General features: G+C 41.1%; 1 long non-coding RNA gene and 1 pseudogene across 1 annotated transcript; one reads left to right on the top strand and one right to left on the bottom strand.

Annotated features, from left to right (window-relative positions):
* Positions 1–986: 986 nt before the first annotated feature.
* LOC140603749 (peroxisomal trans-2-enoyl-CoA reductase pseudogene) lies at positions 987–2,294 on the top strand (annotated as a pseudogene).
* Positions 2,295–17,396: 15,102 nt separating this feature from the next.
* Positions 17,397–26,982, bottom strand: LOC140603754 (uncharacterized). Its single transcript, XR_012006746.1, has 3 exons — positions 26,349–26,982; positions 25,017–25,098; positions 17,397–17,793 (listed from the first exon to the last, which is right to left on the bottom strand). It is a non-coding gene; the product is annotated as an uncharacterized lncRNA (long non-coding RNA).
* Between the last annotated feature and the right edge of the window lie 100 nt (positions 26,983–27,082).

Below are 27,082 nucleotides of genomic sequence, written 5' to 3'. Positions count from 1 at the left end.
AAATTACTGTGTCCACATCACCAGATTCCAATACTTTTTTATATACAGGGAAGACCAAGTTAAAAATACTACTTAGAATACCCTTAAAAGAGAAAAACCATACCATAGAACATTGTACAATTGAGGACTTCGGTTTGGTGATAGGTAAAGAAACTGATATTGACAGTCATTATCTACCTAGGCTGCATTTTCTTAATACTGTTTGGAGCTCTCTATTGTGTTATTCAAGTTCCTATCAGGAAATTAGTCTAATTGAGGAAGGTTTAGTACGGCATTATTTACTCTAATGTTCAGCACCCCGAGATTTTTACCACTAAACTCCTAGACCCCCTAAAATGAGGAGATGGCAAGATTAGTGGAACTCAGAAGAAGAGAGTCATACCTTCAGACAAGCTATGACCTTCAGTAGAGAAATCCAGCCATCCAGAGGGGGATCTGTAAAGAGGGGTGCATTCCCTGCAGATCAGCATCCCTAGGATTGGGGTGGAGTTTGAGGATGAGAGATGGAAAGATAGTAGGCACATCTTTTTTTTTTCCCCTTTAGAGTACCTATCTGTGGCCCTACCAAGATTAAAATGTGTGTCCTGGTCTACAGAATAAAGGGGCCACACTCAACCTATCACTTATACAACTTCCCCTTCCAAGTGAAGGCTCAACATGTCTAAAGTTGACCTTAGATCAAGGTTATTTCTAATGGCAGTGGAAATAGGAAGAGCAGTAGGCAGAGACAGTGGTAACCTGGCTTGATCTTTGGTCACTACAAAGTCAGGCTCCATGCAAATGTTAAAGAAGTAGTAAGGACTATAAAGAAAAGGGGCACTGGGTCCAATGATTCCAGTGTAGGTCATACTTGTGACAAATATTATCTTTTTGATCATTGATCAAATTGCTTAATCTCTTTGAGCTTCAATTTCTTTATGTATAAAATTAGCATAATTATAGTCCTTACTTATAAAATTATTGGGAGAATGAAAAAAAATCGGCGGCCTCTAGCCCCGCCCACCCGCGGGCCGCGGTCCTGAGAGCCCCGCGCTGCAGCGAGCCTGGCGCTCCGCCGACATGAGGTCGTGGGTCGAGCGCAGGAGCTTCCTGGCTCCCGGCTTGCTGCTGCACCAGCTGGCCATCGTCACCGGCGGGGCCACGGGCATCGGGAAGGCCATCGCCACCGAGCTCCTGCATCTGGGATGTAATGTGGTCATTGCATCTCGTAATTTTGATCGATTAAAATCTACTGCAGAAGAACTGAGGGCCAGCCTACCCCCGACCAACCAGGCTCAGGTCACTCCCATAAAATGCAACATTCGCAAAGAAGAAGAGGTGAACAATTTGGTCAGATCCACCTTAGAGATTTATGGTAAAATCAATTTTTTGGTAAACAATGGAGGAGGCCAGTTCGTGGCTGCTATGGAACACATTAATGCAAAGGGATGGCATGCTGTGATTGAAATCAACCTGACAGGCACCTTCTACATGTGCAAAGCAGTTTACAATTCCTGGATGAAAGAGCCTGGAGGATCTATTGTCAATATTATTATCCTTACTAGAAATGGATATCCAGGATTTACGCATAGTGGAGCTGCCAGAGCAGGGGTTTACAACCTCACCAAATCCTTAGCTGTGGAATGGGCCAGCAGTGGAATAAGGATCAACTGTGTTGCCCCTGGAACCATTTATTCCCCGAGTGCTGTTGACAACTATGGTCCTTTGGCAGAAAACATGTTTGCAGGGTACTTTGAGAAAATCCCAGCTAAGCGAATTGGAGTGCCTGAGGAGATCTCCTCGGTGGTCTGCTTCCTGCTGTCTCCTGCAGCTTCCTTCATCACTGGACAGTTGGTGAACGTGGACGGGGGCCAGTCTCTGTATACGCACATATTCGACGTACCAGATCATGACAACTGGCCTGATGGAGCAGGGGACATTTCCTTTGTCAAACATTTGAAGAATACTTTCAAGAGTAAAAGCAAGCTCTAAGCTAAGGAAACTATAGAGGTATCTCTGGTCTCCAAATGCCTTAGTATATCAAGAATGCACCTTGGTACTTTACGGGAGCTAATAATTTGTTTGCAGCAATCACTATCTGCCTTTTTAACGTTATCAAATTGTACTTATGCAAAAACTATTCCCAAAATAAGTGCATTTTTAAGCCCCAACCAACACCATGTGATTAAAGATTTCTTTTTTAGGTATGGTGCTTAGCATACATTGTGATTGTGCCTTTTATTTCTAAGAAAGATATTTGAAAAATGAATTTTTTTTTTCTAAGAAAGATATTTGAAAAAAAGATATTTGAAAAATGAAAATCAAATTGTACTTATGCAAAAGCTATTCCCAAAATAAGTGCATTTTTAAGCCCCAACCAACACCATGTGATTAAAGATTTCTTTTTTAGGAATGGTGCTTAGCATACATTGTGATTGTGCCTTTTATTTCTAAGAAAAATTTTGAAAATTTCAAAAAAAATTTGAAAATGATATTTTTCAAAAAGATATTTGAAAAAAAAATTTGAAAAATGAAACAATCTCAAATTGATAATAGAGGTATCATGATCTCCCAAAAGGTTTTAGTATTTAATTGTAGAGGTGGGAAGTAAATCTAAATTGTGGCATCATGATGATTCTTCAAACTAAAAATATACAGTGACTCATATTTCATAGTAGATATCATGCTTTTGGATCCATAAAACTTTATGGTAATTATCAATGTGTGATTTGTTTTGTTCACAAAATCAACTTCGTATAAGCCTCTTAATTCAAAAGAAAAATGAAGTTATATGTAGTATTTCTTGGTAGTACTTGATTTGGGTCTTAAGTTCCAATATAAAGTATTCCCTTTTCTTTTTTTTTTTTTTAATAAATTTCTTTTTTATTGGTGTTCAATTTACCAAAAGTATTCCCTTTTCTTCATGTTTCTTTTTTGTATGCAAAACAATTGTTAAATGTCATGCAAATGTATTAGGCTTCAGTATTCTGCTTTCAACTGATTTTTTTTGGGCAATGATCCTGACTTCTGAGATGCCATTTATAAATTATGTACATTCATCTTTTTATTAAACCTCTTTCAATTGACTTAAAAAAAAAAAGAAAAAAAATCTATGTGAAAGAACATTATAATATGCTGAGAGCCATAGTGATTTCTGATAAGCTCTGAGAGACATAAGATCAAAAGCACTTAGTTATACCTGTTTTAGAGGGAAAAAAGAAAAGGCACAAACATACATTGATAGTCCACTATGCCTCAGACATTATTCAATGCTTAATCTTTGAACACCAGCTATAAAATTGATGTTAATATTACTATTTAAAAAGTTTTTTTAAATTAAAAAAAAAACAAAAAATATTACTATTTTATAGGTAAGAAAACTGAGGCTCAGAGACAGCAAATAATTCATGCTAGATCCATTTTTATAAGCATCAAGGCCAGAATTCATACTGAAGCAATGTGAATTTCAATCAAATGTATTGTGTTTGTTTTTTTTCCCTCCATATCATTAACCCTACCTAAAGCTACACCAGAATATAGAAAACTTGTATACCTTGTTTCAGAGTTCACCTGGGCGTGAAGAAGCTGATCAACATCAGCCTCTCCTTCTCTATTAGGTGCCAAGAAGAAACCCTAGAAGTCCCAGGGCACTGTGCTAGGTACCAGTGGGGGCTGTGGCATCTCTGCCTGGCCCAAGTTTCTCACTGCTGGACTCAAAACGATAGGGTGTTCTGCTTTGAGTTTCAAAGTCCAATACCACCAACACTCCTTCTTATGTGAGAGCAGGCAACAGTACAGCAAGGATCTCTGCCTTACTGTCTCAATGCAAGGAAGCTCCACACCACAGAGCTTAGGCCCCCTGCCAGGAGCCCATTAGGATTATCACCAGACTTCACCAAATGCCATTTGTTTCCAGAAAGGGAGTAAATAGCCCTTTGATTTGTTGCTTCTCAACTTCTTCAGAAAACTATCCTAAGACTCTAGCAATGGAGAGTCTAGCATACCCAGAGTGGAGGGATGGTAGATCAGGATGGCAAACATTTGGTTTTATTTTCATCTGGTGGGGTAGCAGGGACTAAGGCAGAATGTGAATTTATGGATGAACTAGGCAGGAGTTCTCTAAAGGAGGGCCATCTTGCTAAGTGCAGTAGTGGCGTGTTGGGTCAGGGAACTCAGAGCAGAAGCATCAATAATGATGCCATGGCTAGGCAGGATGGCACCTTTAGTCATGCCCAGAACCAATACTGACCAGGTTACCTCCATTGTACACATCAGATCTTAGTCAGGGATGACTATTATTTGCTCCAATGTCTTTGTATGAAGAGTTTTGGCTAGCCCAATTTCGTGACTTTTCCTCTCCCACAGGGATGTGAAGTTTTCTGATTGCTTTCCTCAGTTTTAGAATGGTAGCAGGGTCAGTGCAACTGAGAAGTTCATGGATCTTCTTTCTGTCCTTCCCATGGAATTCACCGTGTATGGCATCTAGAATGCAATCAGTAAACTTCTGTTAAATAAGTAAACTAATCACCCCTATGGTTTCACCTCTCATCCAAACTGACAGGTTACTATGTGTTAAGTGCTTTACATTCAGTTCCAGACCAGTTTATGTGGTAGATATAAATAGCCCCCAAACATATCAGTGGTTTAAAACAACAAAGGTTTATTTCAGATGAGCTGGGGGGGGGGGGCTCAGCACCATACCACCCTCTCTTTTGGACCCTGGTCAGTGGAGAGACTACCATCTGGAATACTGATGTTACTGAAACAAGCAGTGAAATGGTAAATATAACAATAGCTCTTTAAAAGCTTCCTCCCAGAATCAACATGTGTTCATATTTCATTGGCCGGAGTCAGTCATTTCACTCCAAAAGGGGTGAGGAATTTTAAACCTACCAAAAGGAGAAGAGAATGACAATATTTTGAATGTCTCTATGATCCTTATCCACGTGTTTGTTCATTTAAGCTTTATTCAGCTAGTCTGTAGACGCTATCATTGGTCCCACTTTAGGTATCCCACCAAGGATCTTGAGGCTTAGTGTTATTAATTGAGTTGATCAAGGGAATCAGACAATGAAGCCTGAACTTAGCTTGAGTCACTTCACCAGTCTGTTGAATGTTGCTGAGTCTGGAAAATTCTGTAAGGGGAGATACAATGAAGTCACAAGGGTGTCTAGGACAAGATTCTGTGCTTGAAATCATTATGCAAACCTCATAGACCTAAGCCCATGCAGGCAGTGCTTCTGCTCTTCAATTTATCCTTTCTCTTTACTGGAAGAACTTGCTATTCCTTGAGCAGGGTGATAGCTCCTTATATAAGGCATCATACATCTGTCATCATTCCATCCATAGCCAATTTTAAAAGCTAACCAACAGGGATGCCTGTGTGGCTCAGCGGTTGGGCCTTTGCCTTTGGCTTAGGGCGTGGTCCTAGAGTCCTGGGATCGGGTCCCTCATCGGGCTCCCTGCGTGGAGCCTGCTTCTCCCTCTGCCTGTGTCTCTGCCTCTCTCTGTGTCTCTCATGAATAAGTAAATAAAATCTTTAAAAAATAAATAAATAAAAATAAAAGCTAACCAACAAAGGCAAATTTCCTTTTTTGCAGATGGTAGGTAATACTCATGGAGATTATTATGAAATTCATATTCATAACAAAACTATTCTTTCCATAACAAATTTTAGTAGTTCAGACATCAGAAGATTGCAAATTCGGTCTGTGGCTCACATTTTTCTTTCCACGTAGACAGGGAAAAATATTTTCCAAATGCTGAGATTAGGATGTAGACTTAGCTTGTTGGGGACAAAGCATTACTTGGCTAATGACCTGCAGACTATTTCTGTGGAGTAAAATGAGCTTGCTAAAAATAAATTGTTGGTCTAAAATACCTTCACAAAACTTGGATGTGATCAGAAGATGCTATCGATTGACTATTATTTAGATAATTTACTGGAGTGGGCCAAATAGCCACAGGAACACTTTCCCCAACTTATATAAATAAAGGAATTTATCATAAGGACCTGGGTGGTTCAAAAAATCAAAACAAAAGCAAACTACCAAACCTCTGGAAGGAATGGAAATCGCACAGCTCTGGGGATCAGGTGAACCACCATCAGAATTCATCAGCTTCACACATCTTTCTTCTGGGGGTTGGTCTCTGCATTGCCCATTCTAATTCCCAGGGTCCTGGAAAAAGTTTCTGAAAGGCATAGCATGGATTATATGCTTCCTGTTAATAGTATCTGGCAGATGTTAGCAGCTCAACAAATTGTTGTTGAATCAGTGAAAAAATGAATGACCAAGCTCTCTGGGCCTGCAGGAAATAACACCATCCTTAATTATCCATGCCAGTAATTTCTGGCTGTCATTTTATGGTACCTTAGGGTTTTATTCATGCCATTAAAACAGACTCTGGCATTCTCAACGCTAATATAATCACTTAATTAAAATATGGGCCCAACATTGATAACACCTTAGACCTAAAACAAAATCTCACTTTGAATCTCAGTTTTTATGTTCTGTTAAAAAAAAAAAAAAACTTTTATTTATAATCATTCATATTTTCATTTTTTAGATCAGACATACTATTTAACTTTCAGTCTGAGCCTCTAAGCAGCCTGAAATAATATCAATTTGACATTGTTTGAACAAATACTTTATGCCAGTCTATCAGCAAATACTTAATCAGTTTTCATCGTATATGTAATACATAATTTAAACTCAAAATTACAGCCAATATCATTATTATACTCATTGTAAGATGAGTAAACTAAGGCATAGAGTGACTACTTGATTTGATGCAAGTCATACAGCAGAGCAGAGATTTGAATCCAGGGAATTGGTCTCTTAGCCATGTCCTATGCAAATTCCCAGGACTGCCATCGTGGTTGGGTGCCATAGAAATCAGATGCAAGAGCTGGCTATGTAAGCTTCATCTTTCTTTCTATTTCTTCCCAATTTTTTTTTTTTCATTTCTTTTCCTTTCGTTTTTGGAGGGTAAATTTATAATCTGAACGCACTAATGGTTTGAAACAGACCTTTACATCTGAATGACTCAAAGAAGTGTTTCTAGAGATATTCTCCAGGCCCAACAGTAGAGATTCTGATTCAGTGTGCTGGGGCAAGTAGACACCTGTGTGTAAGGTAAAAGTTCCCTATGTAACTCTACATGGACTCCTGAGGCTGAACCACTGCATAAGGGTTTTCAGATGCCGAAGGAAGTGCAGAGATTGCATCTTACCTTCAAGGACTTGGAGAAAACTGGGAAATCCAAGTGATGTCAGAAAACTGATCCACCAAAAGCATACCACAACTCCACAAAGATTGTGAATTCGGCCTAGGTGCGAAGAAAAGTTTACAGCAGAAATGCAGTACCTGACTTGATATATAACAAACACTAAGAAATTAGAAACATTTATAGATGAGTCAACTAACTGCCTGTGGTCCTGTGTGGCCCCTTTCCCTGTGCTGGGGCATGCCTTTGCATTTGTGAGAGGCTAGAGTGGAATGAAGCAAAAGAATAGAACTCCAGACGAGAAAAACACTGAAAATATATTGTGGTTACAGTTAACTAGCTTCAATCACTTAAAAATGGACCAATCTCTTACAAGAAAGAGCAATGGGAAATAACCCCATACCTTTTATTCATTTCTAATGCTTTCCAGTCTCCAGGCAAGCTCTGTTCTGCAAAAGGGCTTAACGAACTTAAAAAGAAATGCAAGAAGTCATTTCAAAGGATCAGTGTGCTGCGACGTGCTCATACTAATTTGGAAGTCTCTCTGTATTTCGTCATATGAATTATTTAAAATAATTCACACTTCTTTAACATAATGACTCATGTCTTCTTCCGGTCTCTACATAGTATCCTTGTTGTCATCGTTACTATAGTCCAAAGACAACTTTTTGACTTTCTGCTTTGTTTGTATTTGTGAGAAAGGCAAAGTTTTTAAAACACATTAATGTCTGCTTGTTTAGATAGTCGATTTTTTTAAATGAACTAAGTTTGTGCCCTCTTTTTCCTTGTTGTGAGTTTCCATGGGTAATCAACAGACACTAAGTACTTTATTAGGTTAGTACTGAATTTTTTTCAGTACTGGGGCCATCTTACAGTCTGTTTTTTTCATTAGGACTTCACACATGGTGTTTTCAGTAAACTTTTATTTCCTAGGACCTGGTCTTTTTCCATTTAACTCTGGTTTTTCCCTGATTTGCTTTTAGATTATGTAACTGTTGCCAAATTAGACATGGTTTTATAAAACCACCACTACCTCTCTTGCTGTCGAATTAATATTTTAGTTTATCCACCCAGAAGAAATATCAACAGTCACCCATTTAAGTGACAAAATTAAAAATTTGTCATCTAGCCACAGACTGGAAAGAATAACTGATTTTACTCCTCACTTGCCTGACCTCATCTTGATTTTCCATTCCCATGACAATGATCCCACAATCAACAAATATTAATTGAATGCCTACAGTTCAAGAAGCAAAGGACTGTGCGAGGGCCTGAGCGTGAGATCCATTAACTACTCTCCATTCCTTCTTTTCCTGTTTTGAAGATGGTGTGAGAGGCTGGCCCAATACCATTGATCACTTCCCCACTTCATGCATGCACCTCCTCCCAGCAGACAGAATCTGGCATCCAATATGGACACTACAAATGCCAGGTACACACTTCCCAGCTTCCCTTACATTTGGAGCATGACCCTGTGGCCCACCATGGCCACTGGAACCTAAAAGGAACTCTACTGAGACTGGGGTGAGAAACTGGGCAAGAAGAACACAGTTCTTCTCTTTAATAAAAAGGATTTAGAGTACAGTTGTCCCTCTCAGCCTTTTTTATACAGTTGTTCCAAATAATTTGCCAAGTTATTTGGCAGCTACCTTGCAATCATGAGGGCGGAAAAGCTTTGGAACAAAAACCAACATTCTGAGGAAGACAGAGTGGAAGTTAGGAGAGCTTGAGTCTTCAATGGCATTTTGAGCCATTGAATGAAACCTGGAATTTCCCTGCCCCTGTATTTTATAAATGTGGAATAATGATTGCACTTCTTATCAAATTCATCTTTAAGTGGGCAGTCTCTTTTGCAACTGAAGGCTAATATATAAGGTAATTAGCCAGCCAATATACTTCCTTAATTATTATTCTTTCTTCAAAAAGCTGAGATATTAATGCCCTCCAAAACTTCCCTCAATAGCATCTTTTGACAACCCCCCGACCAACACTCTCGCTCTCATCCTCTGTCAGGTAGAACAAAGGAACCTTTATTTTCAATTCCCATGTTACCCTGGCATACAGCCACTTATTTTCCTACAAACAACTTAGGTTCCCAAAGCTCCCTCTCATCTAATAGCTCTCAAATCCAATGCAACAGTGTAATTGGTGTGACCACCTGCCCATGGGTTGGTAGCAGACAAGTTAAGTATCTTTACCAAGAGGGGGACTTTGTTCACACCTGAAAATGCAATGATAGTAGTTTAAAGTTCAGAAACAGAGGAAAGTCTATGCTGCATTATACTGAAGTCATCAATATACCAGTCTCCTCCTCAAGCTCATAAACATCTAAAATGAACAGATTGTACCTTTTCCCTTTCTTTCATTTCAATTCCTCCAGTGCCCTGCAGAGAGGTTAGCAGACTAGCATAGTAGCTCCTCAATAACTGTTTGTGAAAATGGGCTGATAATTACAGAATTTAAATGTTAAAGCTCAATAACACTTTAGAGACCCTCTAATGTAAACTCTTACAAGTAAAAATTCTGAAGAGTTTACATAAATTCTCGGATACACAAAGTAGTAGGAGCAAAGCTAGAACTACCACCTAGGCTTACTCTTAATCCAGTGCACTTTCTTTCTACCAAGGGATGAATACATTTGTAATCTAGGTGAACAGAAAGGATAACCTGCAAATTTATAACTACCAGTGCACGCAGCTACAATAAGTGGCATCCATTGTTGCAAGAGGGGAGAGAATATTTTGGCCTGGAATGGTCAAGATTTGCTATGATCTATGTCAGGTAGTACAATAGTCTGGATTCTTGACTTTATTGCCTTCACTCTTCTGACATCAGCTTGGAGAGAGCCTCTCTGACTTCTCAATCTAAACTTGGAAAGCACCCCATTTTTTCTCTCTAAGCGCCTTCAACATTTTCACTTCTCTTGACTTCCCACTTCACATTGCACATTTATCTATGCCTTTGCTTGTTTGTTTGTTTCATTTGCATCTCCTCCAGGAGAGTAAGGGCCATGTCTACTTTATTCCCCAGTCTATATCCAGCACCTCACACAGCTACGGATACATAATAAACATTCAATATCTAATCGGTCATGAATTTATTCAACAGCATTCCAGGAGATGGGAGTACAAAGATGAAAAAGGCAGACAAAAGTTTCCACCCTCTCACAGATTATATTCTACTGGAGGAAGACAGAAAATAAGCAGTATAACATAAGCACAATACTGTACATTTAAGGAATTTCAGATGCCACCAATGTGAAGATGCACAGTTAGTTTTATGTCTAAAGAAAGAAAAGGATATCACAAACTTTGCTCTTGATGTGTCGATGCATACTAACTTCAGAGATCTAAAAATATGAATGAAGGACAGCCTTAGAAATGATAGAATATAATATATTGTATGTTAGATGATGAGAAGGGTTGCAGCAAAAAATAAAGGCATGCGGGATGTGTCAAGAGAGTGCCTCAAAGTGATGCATGAATTAGGTTGGAATTAGATACGCAAGGACAGTGGGAGATAGGGGAACAGGTAGTCATAAAGAATTGATACATTAATTAAGAATCAACCTTGTATTTACATGGTAGGTAGTAATTTGTTGTGTGGGCTTGAGCAAGTTTTTGAGTCCTGGTTTCCTAATTTGGAAAATAGGTTTTATAAAATGTGATATTTGAGATAGTGTGTGTAAAAGAACTTGAACTCCATAAATACTAACAGATGATAGTTTTTAATACTTTTGTCAGTAACTCCTGAACTGAATTTCAGTTGATTTCCTCTCTCTTTATTGTTTGTTTGTTTGTTTTAACTCTTGGACCCTTGCTTTGACTTGCAGTGCTGGACTTTCCTTCCTCAATTAACACTTTGTCTTTACATCTTCTGTTTCAACTTGTCCCTTATCTGTCTTCTCTACTAGATTATAAATTCCTTGAACATGTGAACCCTGACTTGTTCGTACCTGTGGTATCTAGAATATAGTGCTTGGCTCCTAGAAGGTTCTTATAGTATTTCTTGACTGAATGTAAAAACAAATGTGTTGGGTAATGGGCCTTCCCACTCCCCAAAGAGCAAAGGGAAAGTTTTCGATAAAGCCCTAGTGATGAATGCAGTGGGTATCCATCCATCACTCAACAAAACAACTTTTGAGTGCTAACTAGCAATAGTTTCAAAGGAGAATGCTACTCCTTGGACTACATGGGAATATCCCATAGAATATATAGGTCAGTACTCATCTAGGGCTTTCCCCATCACACCGGTTAATCTCTTCCAAAGGCAGTTACTCCTTTCAGTTTGATTTGGATGAGCCATTCCAATAGTTCCTTCCCATGGTAACCTGTTAACTTTATAAGGTTCTAAAGAGATTACAAATGTTTCTCAACATTTTTGTATGGGTGCCAGAATTGATATCCACCACTTCTCTGTGGGAGGCTTGCCTTCTAGGTGATGCAAAACATCAGGGGGATGATTGGTTTCCCTATGTCATTTAGACAAGTATGACCTGGATAGCATGAGCTGAGCTGTAGGCCCATAAGCCGGCATGCCAACCCGCAAGTGTACTTCTTTGAAAATGATTGTTTTTTTCACTTCTTAAGAACTGAGTAGGGCATTAGAAAATGTTTAAAACCAAAATCCCCATTGAAATTTTGAGGTCTTTAAGCAAAAATAACCTTCTTCTGGCTTTGCAGGTCAAGAAACCATTAGAAAGAAATCATCTCAGCTGCCTGGATGGATGGTCTCGAGTTAGCCACCCAGGCGCCAAAGCCAACACCACTTTGACGCAGATGGGGATTTAGCCAGAAAAGGTAGAGTTCCAGTGTCAGACTCTCTGCTTCTCCAGCCTGGGAGTGAAGGGAGTGGAAGATGGGAGGAGAGGAATGTGGGCCAAAGAATCAACAAAGTGCAACATGTCTCATGGTCAAGTTAGCAGGCAGAATCCTAAATGATATTAACCAGTTTTTGCACCATGCAGAGAGCCAGCCCCTGCATCAGATGAGCCAGTTGTAGTCTTCCATTTTGGCATCTGCCCACAGGCCTCAAAAAATAGGAAAAAGAGAATTCTAATAACATTTGAAAATCACCTTTAGTCTACAAAAGCTTACTGTAAAATGATGGAATTGAGTTAAACAAAGAAACATCTAGCAAAAGAATGTAATGTAGGGGTGCTTGGGTGGCTCAGCCAGTTAAGCATCCTGCCTTAAGTTCAGGTCATGGTCTCAGGGTCCTGGGATGAAGCCCCGCATCAGGCTCCCTATTCAGTAGGGAGTCTGCTTTCTCCCTCTCCCTCTGCCCACTGCTCCCCACCTTGTTTGTGCTCTCTCTCAAATAAATAAATAAAATCTTTTTTAAAAAAAGAACATAAAGACAAAAAAAAGAATGTAACGTACATAAATATCAAATTATTATGTTGTATACTCGAAACAAATACAGTATTGTATGTCAATTATTCTTCAATAAAAAAGTAATAAAAATATGATGGAGTATGACAGTTCTGAAATAATCTAGAGTTCAAACTCTTTTTAAACAAGATTTTTATTTATTTATTGGAGAGAAAAAAAAGCGTGAGTGAGAGAGCACAAGCAGGAGATGGAGCAGAGGGAGAGGGAGAAGCAGGCTCCCCACTGAGGAGGGAGCCCAACCTGACCTGGGGGTCCAATGCCAGGATCTTGAGATTATGACTTGAATAGAAGGCAGCCGCTTAACCAAATGAGCCACCCAGGCACCCCTACAGTTCAAGCTCTTTTTTTTTTTTTAATTTTTATGTATTTATGATAGTCACACAGAGAGAGAGAGAGAGAGAGGCAGAGACACAGGCAGAGGGAGAAGCAGGCTCCATGCACTGGGAGCCTGATGTGGGACTCGATCCTGGGTCTCCAGGATCACGCCCTGGGCCAAAGGCAGGCGCCAAACCGCTGCGCCACCCAGGGATCCCCAGTTCAAGTTCTTGATTTAAATTTTAGCCCATTTCTTGCTAACTGTGCCACCTTGGACTGGTCACGGGGGTCTCAGTGCTACTTTCCTTATCATAGAAATACCAATCATATTTTAACCAATCTACTTGTCAGTTATTGAGAAGATTAAATGATCTGCTGACATTTTGTTGGCTTAAAAACACTGTACACATGTTGGATGTGGTCTTATGCCTTAAGTGATAAAATGATAGGGTATATTGAAAGGTACTGTGACAATATAGATACACTTTATGACTAAGAACATCATTTCTATTTAAACTTTCAACACAGTTTGAAACAAAAACAGACTGTTTTGAAACGAGCAACTTTGCAGAGTGGTCCATGCTTGGTCCACATCATCCTGGCACCTTTCTCCTGATCTTTATCTGAGCATGAACAGGACAATCTCTTGATTTGCTTTATTTGCAATGTGTGTGGCTTGGCTAGGCAGATACGAGGCATATAATGGCTCCCTTATATAATGCATTGTCTTGCTTTAAGTACTAAATGAAATAACGCATGTAAAGTTCTTTGAAAAGAATAAAGTGCTTTACAAATGGTGTCTTCAGTGGTATCTCATAAATCTGAACCTCTACTTCTCATATAGCAAGAGTAGTACCTGGTGATTCAAAAGCATCCACATTTTTCCCTCAGCACCAATGACTAGGTCTTCTCCCATCTGTGCTTGCTTGCCTTCCCTCTGCTGGGACCACACACCCCGCAGCACTGGTTCATCCACCACCACTACAAGGTCTTCAATAGCCTTGGGTTTCTTGCCTGGAATCTACTTCCTTCCCATATCTGTCTCTCAAAGGCCTGCTAATCTTTCAAAGGCCCTCTCTTTCAGGAAGCCTTTCCAGACACCCCCCTATGCACACTCAATCCCATTTCAAACGCACACCCCCTAAATGCCTAAATAATTCACATCATGTTTTTATCACTATGGCTTCTGACCTCCTGCACCACTTCCTTCCTATAACTTTTAAAAATGCACAGACCAACCTCTGATTGAGAGACCAAGTAATAAAATCCCAGAAGACAAGGAAGACACGTGGACATCTGCCCATGGTCAGTTTCCACAGTGCTTGGTACTGGGTTGAACACACTGTAGGCACTATTGGACACATGTTCCAGCTGATTCTACCTCCATGGTTGCCACAAGATTTTCTATTTTGAATATCTATAGTTTTAAACAGGTAGCATGAATAGTCTTTGAAATTATAAAGTCTCTCCATTCAATGTCCTTCACAGCCATGATACCCAGCCTAAGTACAACCATTCTAAAGCAACCCATCAATGAATTTGTGTAGAGCTTACTGCTTGCCAGGCATTGTTCTAAGTGCCTTGTGTATCTTTGCCCATTTAATATTCAGAACAATTCTAAGAAGTAAATAATATTATTAGCTTCCCATCATACAGATAGAGAAACCGAGATACAGAGAAATGAAAGCACATAGTGCAAGGCAGCAAGTTTTCAAATATAAGCGGTCCAGCTTCAGGGTCAGGGCGACCACTCGGGCTATATTGCTTTTCATCTAAAAGGTCCCCAAATGACTTGACTACTAACCTGCCAGATCTTCGTCCTATGATATCTGAACCTTATCTTACATGTTTTTCTTTAAGGTAACCAAAACCCCCTCTTCCACACTTCTCACTGTCCCTGCCCCTTGGGACTTCTGCTTTCGTGTTCCTTTCTTCTCCCCTACATCTAACAACCATGAAAGGAACAGCAGAGTTTCCTTCAAATGTAAACTGTGGTAAGTACCAGGTTGTTGGGAAACCAAGAGGCTACTGAATCAGTCACTGTTTGCTGCTCCCTCTAACAAATATCTCTTTGAGATTCTAGGATGACTCAACCACACATCCCACACCTGCCAAGCAGGATCAGCTGCCCTGAGATCCGAGCCGTTCTGAGTGTACACAATTTGAAAGGTCGAGCCCATTTAGAGTCTAGGTCAGTTAAATGATCCACTCGGGAGAAGAAAACAACCCTCATTTATTTAACGTTGAAAATTCAGGCTAGGTATCTTACACAAGAACCCAGGAAATATAAATATTGAAATATGACAAATGATAATATGACTATATTATGATTAACCAAGGTACAAACATTTCTGTAAAACCAAACAGAAAGGAGTTTCATCATATTCCAAATCAATCTCCCTCCTGGAGTCAGAGGCCAGGAAGCTTTTACAATTCAGTGCAAAATTTATGTGAGCCTATGTACACTTTTTTGGCTGGAAGTCCTGAAAACAGCTTTCATGAATTTGAAAGCCCCAGCCCTGAGGCTTGTTCTTGGCGAGACAGCATCCCTGCTGCCCCCTGACCGGAGCTGAAGCCACAAGTCATCATTTCTATGTTTGGCCCTTGGTCCCACTGTGCAAAGTCGTCCCAGTTGGACTGGTTTTGAAGTGCAAGGGTGCCTTTGCCTCTACTGGAACTCCTTCCAGCAGAAGCAATATGCCCCTTGAGAGAAGAAATCCTAGCACAGATAATGATGTCCTTCCTACTGGGACCCAGAAGGTGACCTTAACTGTCCGCGGGCTCCACTGTTCCCACCTTCCTAATTCTCACTGACTGCCCTGTGGCGCCTACGGAAATAGGAGCCTTCAAAGGCCATTTCATGTTCCTGAGGACGAATGGTTGTGACAGGATTTGGGCTGGTTCTCATTCACAAATTGTTTATATTCCTCTAGAGCCAAATTCTATCCTTTCTCTCCTGTATTCTGAGCTACTCCCTGCACACAGACTCTCCCCTCTGTCCACTCCCTTGCTGTGGGTTCTTGTTATGATGTCTGTAATTTATTTTACAATATATCAGCCCAGTATTATGTCATATACACATTAGTCAGGTGAATCTACTCTCTACAAGTAAACAGTTGACTTAACCAGGATTCCCACTTTCCAGGAGATAAATTAGCATTTCATGAGAAGGCCCGCATTCCAGGGAATCATCCCTACCCATCTCCTGGCGCCACCAGACTCTATTACTTAACTTGATGGTGGTATAATGGGCTCTTATTTGGTGAAATTATGAATATTCAAGGTACTGGGTTGCTAAAGCATGCATTCCTTGTGGGAGAACATATTCTACAAGTGGGCAAAATTTGTTATGGGGTGTAAAGTGAAAAAAGTCGGAGATACTGCAAGGGTTTTATGTTTCTCAAAAGCACAATCCTACTTGAAAAAAATCATATGCTTCAGTATCTAATTTCTCCCTTTAAATTAAATTATTCTCCTTTGAGGGGCAACAATGAAAAGATAAGTGAGGTAATGCTGGGCTAAAGTATTTTAATACCCCCTATATCCTTGTAGGAATACAGAATATAGCAGTTTTTTGCACTTTCTTTTTAGAGTTGGTGAGTATGATGATAGCTATGGGCTTGTCCATATATGGCCTGTCTTGTGTTGAGATCTTTTCCTTCTCTACCTAATTTGTTGAGAGTTTTTTTATCATGAAAAGATGCTGAATGTTGTCAAATGCTTTGTCTGCATCTATTGAATAATCAAATGGTTTTTATTCTCCTCTCTGTTAATGTGGTCTTTGATTTGCCTAAGTTGAGACATTCTGGCTTGCCAGGGATAAATCCTACTTGATCAGCCGTAGGATCCTTTTAATATGCTATTGAATTCAGTTTCCTAATATTTTGTTGAGGATTTTTGCATCAATTTTTATTAGAGATATTGGCCTTTACTTTTCTTGTAGCTCCTTCTTTGGCTTTGGTATCAGGATAATGCTGGCCTCATATGGCGAGTTTTGAAGTGTTCCTTCCTCTTCAACTTTATTGTAAGACTTTAAGAAGGATTGGTATTAATTCTTCTTTTAACACTTGGTGTAATTCACCTGTGAAGCCATCTGGTCCTGGGCTTACGTATTGGGAGATTTTTTTATTACTGATTTGATCTCCTTATTAGCAATTAATCAATCTGTTGAGACTTTTCATTTCTTCTAGGTTGTCCAGTTTGTTGGTATGTAGACTCTGATGATTCTTTATATTCCTTTGGTACCAGCTGTCATACTCAATGGTTCGACTTTTCTTTAGGATCAGGACCAAGACAAGACAAAGTCTCCCTACTTCTATTAGACACAGTACTGGAAGTTCTGTTTTTTTAATAATAAATTTATTTTTATTGGTGTTCAATTTGCCAACATACAGAATAACACCCAGTGCTCATCCCACCAAGTGCCCCCCTCAGTGCCCGTCACCCACTCACCCCCACCCTCCTCCCCTTCCACCACCCCAGTACTGGAAGTTCTAGCTACAACAATTAAGAAAAAGAAAACAGTTGGGTCTAAATTGGAAAGGAAGAAATAAAATGATCTCTGTTTACAGACGATATGATTGTATATACAGAAAACCTTAAAGAGTTCACTAAAAATCTGTTAGAACCAACAAACTTGCTAAAGTTGCAAGGTACAAAATAAACATACAAAAATCAATTGTATTTCTATCACCAACAATGAACTATCTGTAAGTGAAATTTTGAAAGCAACCTCCTTTTCCATTAGCATCCAAAACAATAAAATATTTAGGAATAAAATATTTTTGGGATCTGTGCCCTAGGTTTGATCCCTGAACTGTGCTGTATTCTTGTGGCTGCATCTTCTCACTGAATATTGTCACAATTGCTTCAGGTCAACCTGTAACACAAATTGTGTATAGAAGACCACAAATTTGAGACTTTATCAAAGTATAAATTCATAGTGTGTGGCCACTGGGGGTCTTCTTGCTAATAAGTATCATACATATAGCAGATTTTGATTAAGAAGAGAAGCTAAACCTCATCTACTTTTAACTGTTGGCTGTTACCAACATATACTAAATACCTAATTATTTTGCAGAACAGAATTTACTTCTAGCTTTAGAAAATCCTCAAATTTATTATAAGCCCCAGAGTTAGTAGTTATGGCTCTGGAATGAGACTCTCTGGGCCCAAATCCATTCATTAGCTGTTGATCTTGTGTAAGTTACTTAACTTTTCAGAGCTTCAGTCCTCTTTTTAGTAAAATGGGAAGAATAGTTTCTATATCATGGAAGTTAATAAATATGATAAAGAAATTGTAGAAATTGTTAGAAATTGTAGGTATTCAAAAATGTCATTATTATGATGATTAATCAATTATATTACCATTACTTTGAGGAACAATTAAACCTCAAGTATCTAGAAAAATATGTAGAAACAAACAAAAAAAAGTAAAAGTTTATGTACTCTTTGCATAAATGCTTTTTTTTTTTTGCATATTTACTTATTTTGCCATTTAGCTCTCTTGTATCCTTCTGATAGGTTAGTCACCTACTCCAAAACTAGGATCCAAAAAAAGATTCTTTATTAGTAGTATTGGAAATTTATATAGCACTTTAGGACTAACGAGCTCTTTTACATACATCATCTGATCCTCCTGATATCCTTAGGAAGTATGTACAGCTTTATCAGGTAACTGGAATATTAACTTTACAGACAATAAAATCAAAGACTCAAAGAAATCCAAAGACACTTGGATACAAATGATGGACTCTGTTATGGTCTGTTGAGATTCCTTTTTCCCCAGCTTCCTCACTCAGAAATATGAGGAATTTGGCACAACCTTCGACAGACATTTCAAAGAAGAAATTGTGATGTGTGCTCCATGTACAGAAAGGCTTGACATATGTTTTCCTTTGCTCAAGTGGGCAGGGTATACCATTTCATGTAATTGAGCTCTTTTATTAAAAGCCTTTATCAAAGAATGTACATCTTAGGGCGTAAGGGTTTGATGATGATTATGCTGGTGACAACTACCCTCCTACTTTCTGTGGTCTTCCTATCTCTGCTCTAGCTGCATTACCCACCAAAACATGATCCTTTTGCATGTAAGTCAAATCACTTTACTCACATCTTAAGATAGGCCAGTGGCTTCCCTGCCTTTCAACTAAAGTGCTCAATCTTTATTCTAATCCTCTTGTCACTATATGGTTTGGCCTTGCCTACCTCTCTGGCCACAAATAGTTCAAATCTCTCATTCCCTTAGCTCTAGCCAACTGACACCTCTCATTTGGGGTAGCCCACTTATTCTTGGCTTTATCTGGAAGACCTTGACCCCACCTCCTAGAATAGGCCTCATCATTCTACTGTCTGATCAGAAGTTGCTTTTTCAGAGTTCTTCCCTAAGAAACTCAGCTGAAGTATCCCCTTCTTAACTACACACCATTATATTATTATGGACTTCAACTCTCTTACCACTCTCTGCAATTGGCTTATCCACCTTCTGAAGAGTTTATTTCTAGGTTTACTTCATTACTCTCTTGCTCTAACCTGACTGGAAGCTTCAAATGTGTGGGAACTATTTCTGCCTATATCAGGGGCACAATGGCTGGCAGCTACTAGGTACTAAGTAAATATTTGTTGAATAAATGATTGATGTTACTTTATTTGTACTGAAACAGACTTTCCTGGTTTTGTTAATGGTGTCCCTTCTGCTGAATGTTAAATAACTGTATTTCCCTCTTTAGCTTATCTTCACTTATCTTCACCTGAGGAGGGTCCTTTGGGCTGTCTTTTATTTTTTTAATTTTTTTAAAGATTTTTATTTTATTTATTCATAAGAGAGACAGACAGACAGACAGAGAGACACAGGCAGAGGGAGAAGCAGGCTCCATGCAGGGAGCCTGACATGGGACTCGATTCCAGGTCTCCAGGATCAGGCCCTGGGCTGGAGGAAGCGCTAAACTGCTGAGCCACCCGGGCTGCCCTGGGCTGTCTTTTATCGGCAAACTCCTGTTTCAGGAAGCAATTCTCTCTTGTGGGCTAATTTCTCTGAAGACCATCTCATCAAAAGCTTTGTTTCTAAAGGTTTGTTTTAGTTAAAAGAGGGGAGTTTCCCAGTTAGAAGTACCAACTTGACATCAAGAGAATAGTTGTAAGGGTTCTTATTTATCATATTTGTATGAGCCAGGTACAGACAAATTACAGGAGGTTTGGGGAAGGGGAAAATCTTCTCATCAACACTAGAGGTGACCAAATTTCCTGAAGGATTTTTGAAGAACTCTGAGTGTATATGCAGTATTCTCTAACACTTCTCGGATGTAAACATTTAAGTGTTCAGAAACCTCCAGGTGAGTAGTGATTTGGGAAGTGCATCCTTGTTTAATTAAGGAACCAATTTCTCAGGAATGAGTAGGCACTATATGGATATCTGAGTTTCAGAAAACCTTCGTTGAAGTGACTAGAGCAATTGGCGGACAAAGTCAAAATGCTTATAAGCAGGGGACTATGTCCCCTCCTCAGGCTGCTAAGAAGAACAGATAGTCTGTTATGGTCTGTCGAGATTTTTGTGCCTTTTCCCCAACTTCCCCACCCAGAGGTATCAGGAATTTGTCACCAACTTTGACACAAATTTCAAAAAGGAAACTGTGGTGTGTGTTGTATGTGTAGAAAGTCTTGCCATACAGATTTCTTCTACTGAAAGCCTTTATCAGAGAATGCACAAAATTTCCTCCCAGCCAGTAGCCTCCTAACCTCAGTCAGAGAAACCAGAATCCATAAGTGGGTGATGCATTCTAGAAAGTGATGTAGGCATAAATCAGAACTGCCAGAACCATAGAGGCTAGTTCATTAGATGGAAGAGAGGGGAAGAAAGTTCAGAAGAGGAAGAAAAAGGAAATTTGAGGGAGAAAAAAGACTGACTTTACAGTTCTGTATCTATAGCATGTATTGAGCACTAATGTGGCAAAAGCTGATCTTCCCTGGAAACTTAAGCATGAGATTATGAGTCCAGAAAGAGGAAGGTACAACTATGCTGCTAAGGGAAAAAGGGGAACCCTCATACGGTGCTGGTGGGAATGCAAGCTGGTGCAGCCCCTCTGGAAAACCGTGTGGACTTTCCTCAAAAAATTAAAAATAGAGCTACCCTACAACCCAGCAACTGCACTACTGGGTATTTACCCCAAAGATACAAATGGTCCCAAGGTGGTCCCAAGGAGCCCCTGCATCCCACTGTTCATAGCAGCAATGTCCACAATAGCCAGACTATGGAAAGAGCCCAGATGTCCATTGACAGGTGAATGGATGGATAAAGAAGAATATTATATATATAATAAAATATTACTCAACTATCAAAAACAAAGAAATCTTGCTATTTGCAATGACATGGATGGAACTAGAGGGTATTATGCTAAATGAAATAAATTAGAGAAAGACAAGTAGTATATGACCTCACTCATGTGGAATTTAAGAAAAAAAAACGGAGGGTCATAGGAGAAGAAAGGAAAAAATAAACAAGGTGGAATCAGAGAGGGAGACAAACCATAAGAGACTCTTAATCACAGGAAAACAAACTTGACGGTCATTGGAGGGGAGTGGGTGAAGGGATTGGGTACCTGGGTGATGGGCATGAAGGAGGGCCCGTGATGCAATGAGCCCTGGGTATTATATACGACTGATAAATCACTGACCTCTACCTCTGAAATCAATAATACATTATATGTTAATTAATTGAATTTAAATTTTTAAAAAAGAACTATGCCGCTAAGGATTGAATTTCATCCCCCTCCCCCTGGCTCCCTGACATAATTCATAGGTTGAAACCCTAACCATCAATGTGCCTGAATTTGGAGAAAGGGCTTTTCTAGCAGTTAATTAAGAATAAGTGAGGTTATGAAGGTACAGCCCTAGTCCAATACGATGGGTGGCCTTTTAAGAAGAGGAAGACAGGTATTTCTCTCCCAACTGGCAAAGAAGAGGTGATACGAGAGTACACAGCGAATGGTGACCACACACAGGCTAGGAAGCGAGGACTCACCAGAAGCTGGCACCCTGATCTTGGACTTTCAGCCTCCAGAAAAGAAAATAAATGTCTATCGTTCAAGCCACCCAGTCTATGGTGTTCCGATAAAGCTGCAGGAGCGGACCAAGACATATTTCTACCCTCCACTTGATGCACTGATAGGGGTTGCTGAACACTGGATTGTAAATGAGGCAGCTCTTCTTATAGATCGCATTTCAAAAGACTAGGCTTCCCACTAAAATGTGCAGGGCTCCTTCCAGTGCCATGGACGGGGGTTATGGGGAATAACATGAGAGATGGTTTTACTGATTCCTCACCTACTGCAATGGTATGATTAATATTAAGAATAATAACATATTTGGTAGTGGTAATTGTTAATATAACAATTTAGCAGCTCCTCTCAAAAGCAGTTTTTGTAAAGGGGTGGGGAGTTCTTAAGTGACATGGAGATTTGCCCTCCATTCTCTATGTGTCCATACTATCTGAATTTTACCATATGCAAGGATTTAAAGAGTCGAAACCTAGTTAAACGCATATAAATACTTTTACACTTGCGCTGTGATTTTTAGTTTCAGGGGGCTTTTCCTTGCATGTCTGTGTTTGGACCTGGAACCCCAGGAAGTTGGCAGGGTAAAGTTCAAAGAATTCCACCTGAGGGCAACTAGAGTCACTTTCATGCTTAAAACCCTCCAGTGCTTCCTAAAGTCCTTTGGAAAAAGATAGAATCGATGGCATTTTGCAGCCTGACCTCTGTCCACACCCCTCTCCAGCCTCTTCCAGTCTGTGCAGTGCCTTGCTCTCCATGCACCAGCCATCCTCAGCCACGTCAGGTTCTTTCCAATCACACCAGCTTCCTCCCTGTCCTCCCTGCTCACATGTTCTCCCTCCAACACTACTTTCTCACCACTAGTTAATACTCCTTTTACTGTCTAACATCGTAGGGTCAGATGCTCCTACCTTAACATTTCTTTCCAGGCAGCTCACCGTCCTATTTATATTGATGTATTTGTGTGATTGCTGGATTACCAGCTTTCCATGAAACAGTTATTAGGGATCCCTAGGTGGCTCAGAGGTTTGGCACCTGCCTTCAGTCCAGAGCATGATCCTGGAGACCTGGGATCGAGTCCCACGTCAGGTTCCCTGCATGGAGCCTGCTTCTCCCTCTGCCTGTGTCTCTGTGCCTCTCTCTGTATGTCTCTCATGAATAAATAAATAAAATCTTTAAAAATAAAAAGAAAGAAACAGTTATAATGGAATGAGTGACAATGCTGGTGTCGCACCACCACTGAGTGGGGGATAAGTAGTGCCTATTGATATCTGGTCTGATACTTGCAAGAAATCCTTAAGTCACTGATGACTTAATCAGAAAGTGCTTCAGCTTTCATTATTGTCGTAAAGCAGGTACACATCTACCTCTGCATTGTCTGTAACACCTTAAGAGTCAGATAGCTTTTGTCTAAAATCATTGATATTAGAATCATGTTCATTAGAGAAGAAATTGGCAAACATTAATAAAAGAATATCAATAGCATAGTATGCCTCCTCCGTCTGTTCTTTCTCCTATGAAACCAGAAAAGCCTTCATTTTAGCAACAAAATAACAAGGAGTATGTTTTTGTTCTTCAAGTTAACAATCTTTCATTTACATAATCTCAGAACCAGTATTTCCAATTTTCAGGCGAGGGGACTTAGGTGCAAGATGATCTAGATACTTGATCAGTCACTTCAGAGCCCCTGGCATGCCCTGTCTCCCAAATGACCTAAATCAATTCCTGTTCTGAGTTTCAGGCATTTCCATTACGATGATGATTAAAGTGGCCTTCTCTCTCAGGTGCTCTGCTACTGTGCTAAAGAGATGAAGTGCAGGGATCCCTGGGTGGCGCAGCGGTTTGGCGCCTGCCTTTGGCCCAGGGCGCGATCCTGGAGACCCGGGATCGAATCCCACGTCAGGCTCCTGGTGCATGGAGCCTGCTTCTTCCTCTGCCTATGTCTCTGCCTCTCTCTTTCTCTCTCTCTCTGTGTGACTATCATAAATAAATAAAAATTAAAAAAAAAAAAAGAGATGAAGTGCTTTCCTCATGGGAGCTCCCACTATTCGGGCAGTTTCTCTAAGCCTTAGGAGTGGCAGGAATGGAGGCAGGGATGATCAGAAATACAGGCAGTGAAAATGTGTTCAACATGGGGCCGAAGTTGAAAGGGTTCAGGCAAGAGAAGATGAGAGCTATCTGATGAGGTGATGCCTAGAAAGTCAGCATCACACATATCTGGTGACCAGGAACAGAAGGTTAAATTTATGGGGCAGCCCATTTAATGTCACCAGTGGTCTCTGCCAATGAGGGATCTGTCACAGGAAGATGAATGTGGTCTGCTAACTTGGTGTCAAACAGCCCCCTTTGGGTTCGGTCCCAAATCCCTGGGTCCATTCCAATGCCAGCTTCAGAGGAACTCTGCCTACAGAGAGTGCTGGGCCTGCTGCCCATAGTGGGGGGGGGGGGGAGCACATGAAAGGACCCAGGGGCATCAGCCAGATTGCCTCAGGAATATAACAAATGAAACGACCAATAACTCATAGTGTCTGTTTCCTGTCAGTCAGTGATTTAAAAATGACCCATAGCCAGGCCCTGAAACACATAGTCAATACACAGTCGATTTTGTAATTCTAGATAAATGGTGCCCCGGCTTTTCTCAAGATTACAGGTAATTACACACACCTCCTTAAGCACACAACCAACCACCACTAACCACTGTTGCTATTATCTGTAGTAGCTCCCAACAGTTCCAGGGAGCCGGACACTAAGCTAAAAGCTTCAAGGAATACCACAGGAAAATATAGGATTTCTGCCCTTGGGAGTTTCTAATCTCAGCTCACCTTGTGCTCATATAAATGTCCCTCTGAGAACCTCAGATAAGAATAACATAGTAGCTAGCAGGTAATGAGCGCTTTCTATGTGCTAGACACCATTTTGAGGGCCCTACATGTTTTATCCAATTTAATCCTCATTAATAACCTTTATGAATCCACTGAGGTCAGCGTGACTTTTATCCTCATTAATACAGGTAAAGAAACAACACAGAAAGGCAAACAGGTCGGGGAAAATTTACCTGAGGTCACCGAGCTGGGATGTAGTAGACCTGGGGTTCAAAGCTAGGTGTCTGGCTCCAAGGACCAGCATCTTAGGCATCTCTAGAACAATCATAGACACAATTTAGTAAATATTTCCTATAAGCCAGACATTTTGCTAAGTGATCTTACGTGTACTCCTCTATGTAATGCTCACCACTAGTGATTAGCTTTATTTATGGAATATTTTTAAAATGCTCTCATTTGTTCCCTCTCAAATTTCCATAATATCAGTATTCTTTTTTCACTTACAGATGAATGAACTGTGGCTTAGGGAGATATGAAACTTCCCCAGGGTGAACACTGTGGGACTTACTGCTTGTTTTCTCCAAGGCTTTGGCTCCTGCATGTTGGCATTAGATTACATTTCAAGAAAAATGCCTTCAAATAATATCCTAGACCAACAACACCCTGATTAAAAAAAAAAAAAAACAACCCACAATAATATTGTCACTTATCTAGTGCCTTACTTCTAACATCTGAATTTACTTGAGTCCGGCAGTAAGTCTATGTTAGTAGCTCAGGCTGTAGATGTTAAAACTGAGGTTTGAAAGTTGAGGGGCAGGTCTGGAGTCGTACAACTTTGGCCTCACTCACTGGTCTTCATTCATTCATTCATTCATTCATTCATTCATAGTTCGCTGTTAGCTCCAGCCTGGGAGGAGGCAAAACTGCAGGAGGCCCTCTGTGGGAGCACCTGGGTGGCTCAGCCATTGAGCGGCTGCCTTTGGCTCAGGTCATGATCCTAGGGTTCTGGGATCGAATCCCATGGCAGGCTCCCCGCATGGGACCTGCTTCTCCCTCTGCCTGTATCTCTGTCTCTCTCTCTCTCTCTCTCTCTGTGTGTCTCTCATGAATAAATAAATAAAATCTTGAAAAAAAAGGGAACCCTTCTATCTTCGTAATTCACAGAAGAGCGGACATTCTTATCCTCTAAATACATTCTACTCTGTGGACCCAGGTTGAACTGGTTAGAAGCATGTTCATTTGAAGGGGCAGATGGTAGGGCCTGGGCGGCTCAGTCAGTTGAGCCTCCGCCTTGAGCTCAAGTCATGATCCCGGGGTCCTAGGATCAAGCCCTCATATAGGGCTCCCTGGTCAGCAGGAAGTCTGCTTCTCCCTCTCCCTCTGCCCCTCCTTTCCCTCTCTCTCTCTCTCTCTCTCTCTCTCTCTCTGTCTCCCTCAAATAAAAAAAATAAAATAAAATCTTGAAGGAAAAAAAAAAAGAAGAAGAGGAAGGGGCAGATGGCCTGATCCCTGTGAGCAATACCTGCCTCCAGGGGGGCCCTCTCCTGGATTATCACCTTCCATACCTTCCATCCTTAAACTCTGATGAAGAGTAGAACTTGCCCTTTTGGAGAGGCCTGTAAGTGAGCCCTTGGCCCCGACGGGGAAGCCGGCTCCGCAGTGATGTTTTGGGCCTCGGGTGGAAACCCGGGAGAACTCGCGGGTGAAGTTTCGGACCTCTCAGGACCGGGCACCAAGGGTTCCAGGAGTCACCGGGCCTCCCTTCCAGAGGAGGAGCTTGCAGGAGCGGGTGAGGAGGACGAGACCTCTTTAGGCAAGCCCCAGACCTAGGTCGACAGCTTGGAAGGGCCGTAGGTAGGGCCGTAGGTAGGGCCCCAGGGGCCCGGGACCCCTTTGCTGATGGGGGTGTTGATGGGGAAAACCCAGGCCCGGAGAGCCCGCAGCCCGCAAGCTGTCCCTGCCCTGCCCTGCCCTGCCCTGCCCTGGGCCGCAAGCTGCTGCACGGCTCAATCTCCGGCTCTGACGGCCCCGGACAAGGAGAAGCGAATGGGGGGGGGGGGACCCCGGCTCTCGGACCCGACGGGAGGGAGGGGAGCCCCTGCTGCGCGACCTCGGGGCCCCGGGCTTCGGGAGGGCTCCCAACAGCTCTGCGACAGCGCGGGGTCGACCCGGGGGGGCGCACAGAGGACCCCCCGGGGATCCCCCCCCCGCCCCGGTCCTGGCCGCAGCGGCCCCGCAGCCCCGCGGCGCGCGCCCGGCCCTCCCAGCGCCGCCAGGAGCCGCCCGCGGGCGGGACGCG

The sequence above is a fragment of the Canis lupus genome, chromosome 14 (genome assembly GCF_048164855.1).
Source record: "Canis lupus baileyi chromosome 14, mCanLup2.hap1, whole genome shotgun sequence".
In the NCBI taxonomy this organism is placed as follows: domain Eukaryota; kingdom Metazoa; phylum Chordata; class Mammalia; order Carnivora; family Canidae; genus Canis; species Canis lupus.
This window is presented reverse-complemented; position numbering and strand designations above follow the sequence as displayed.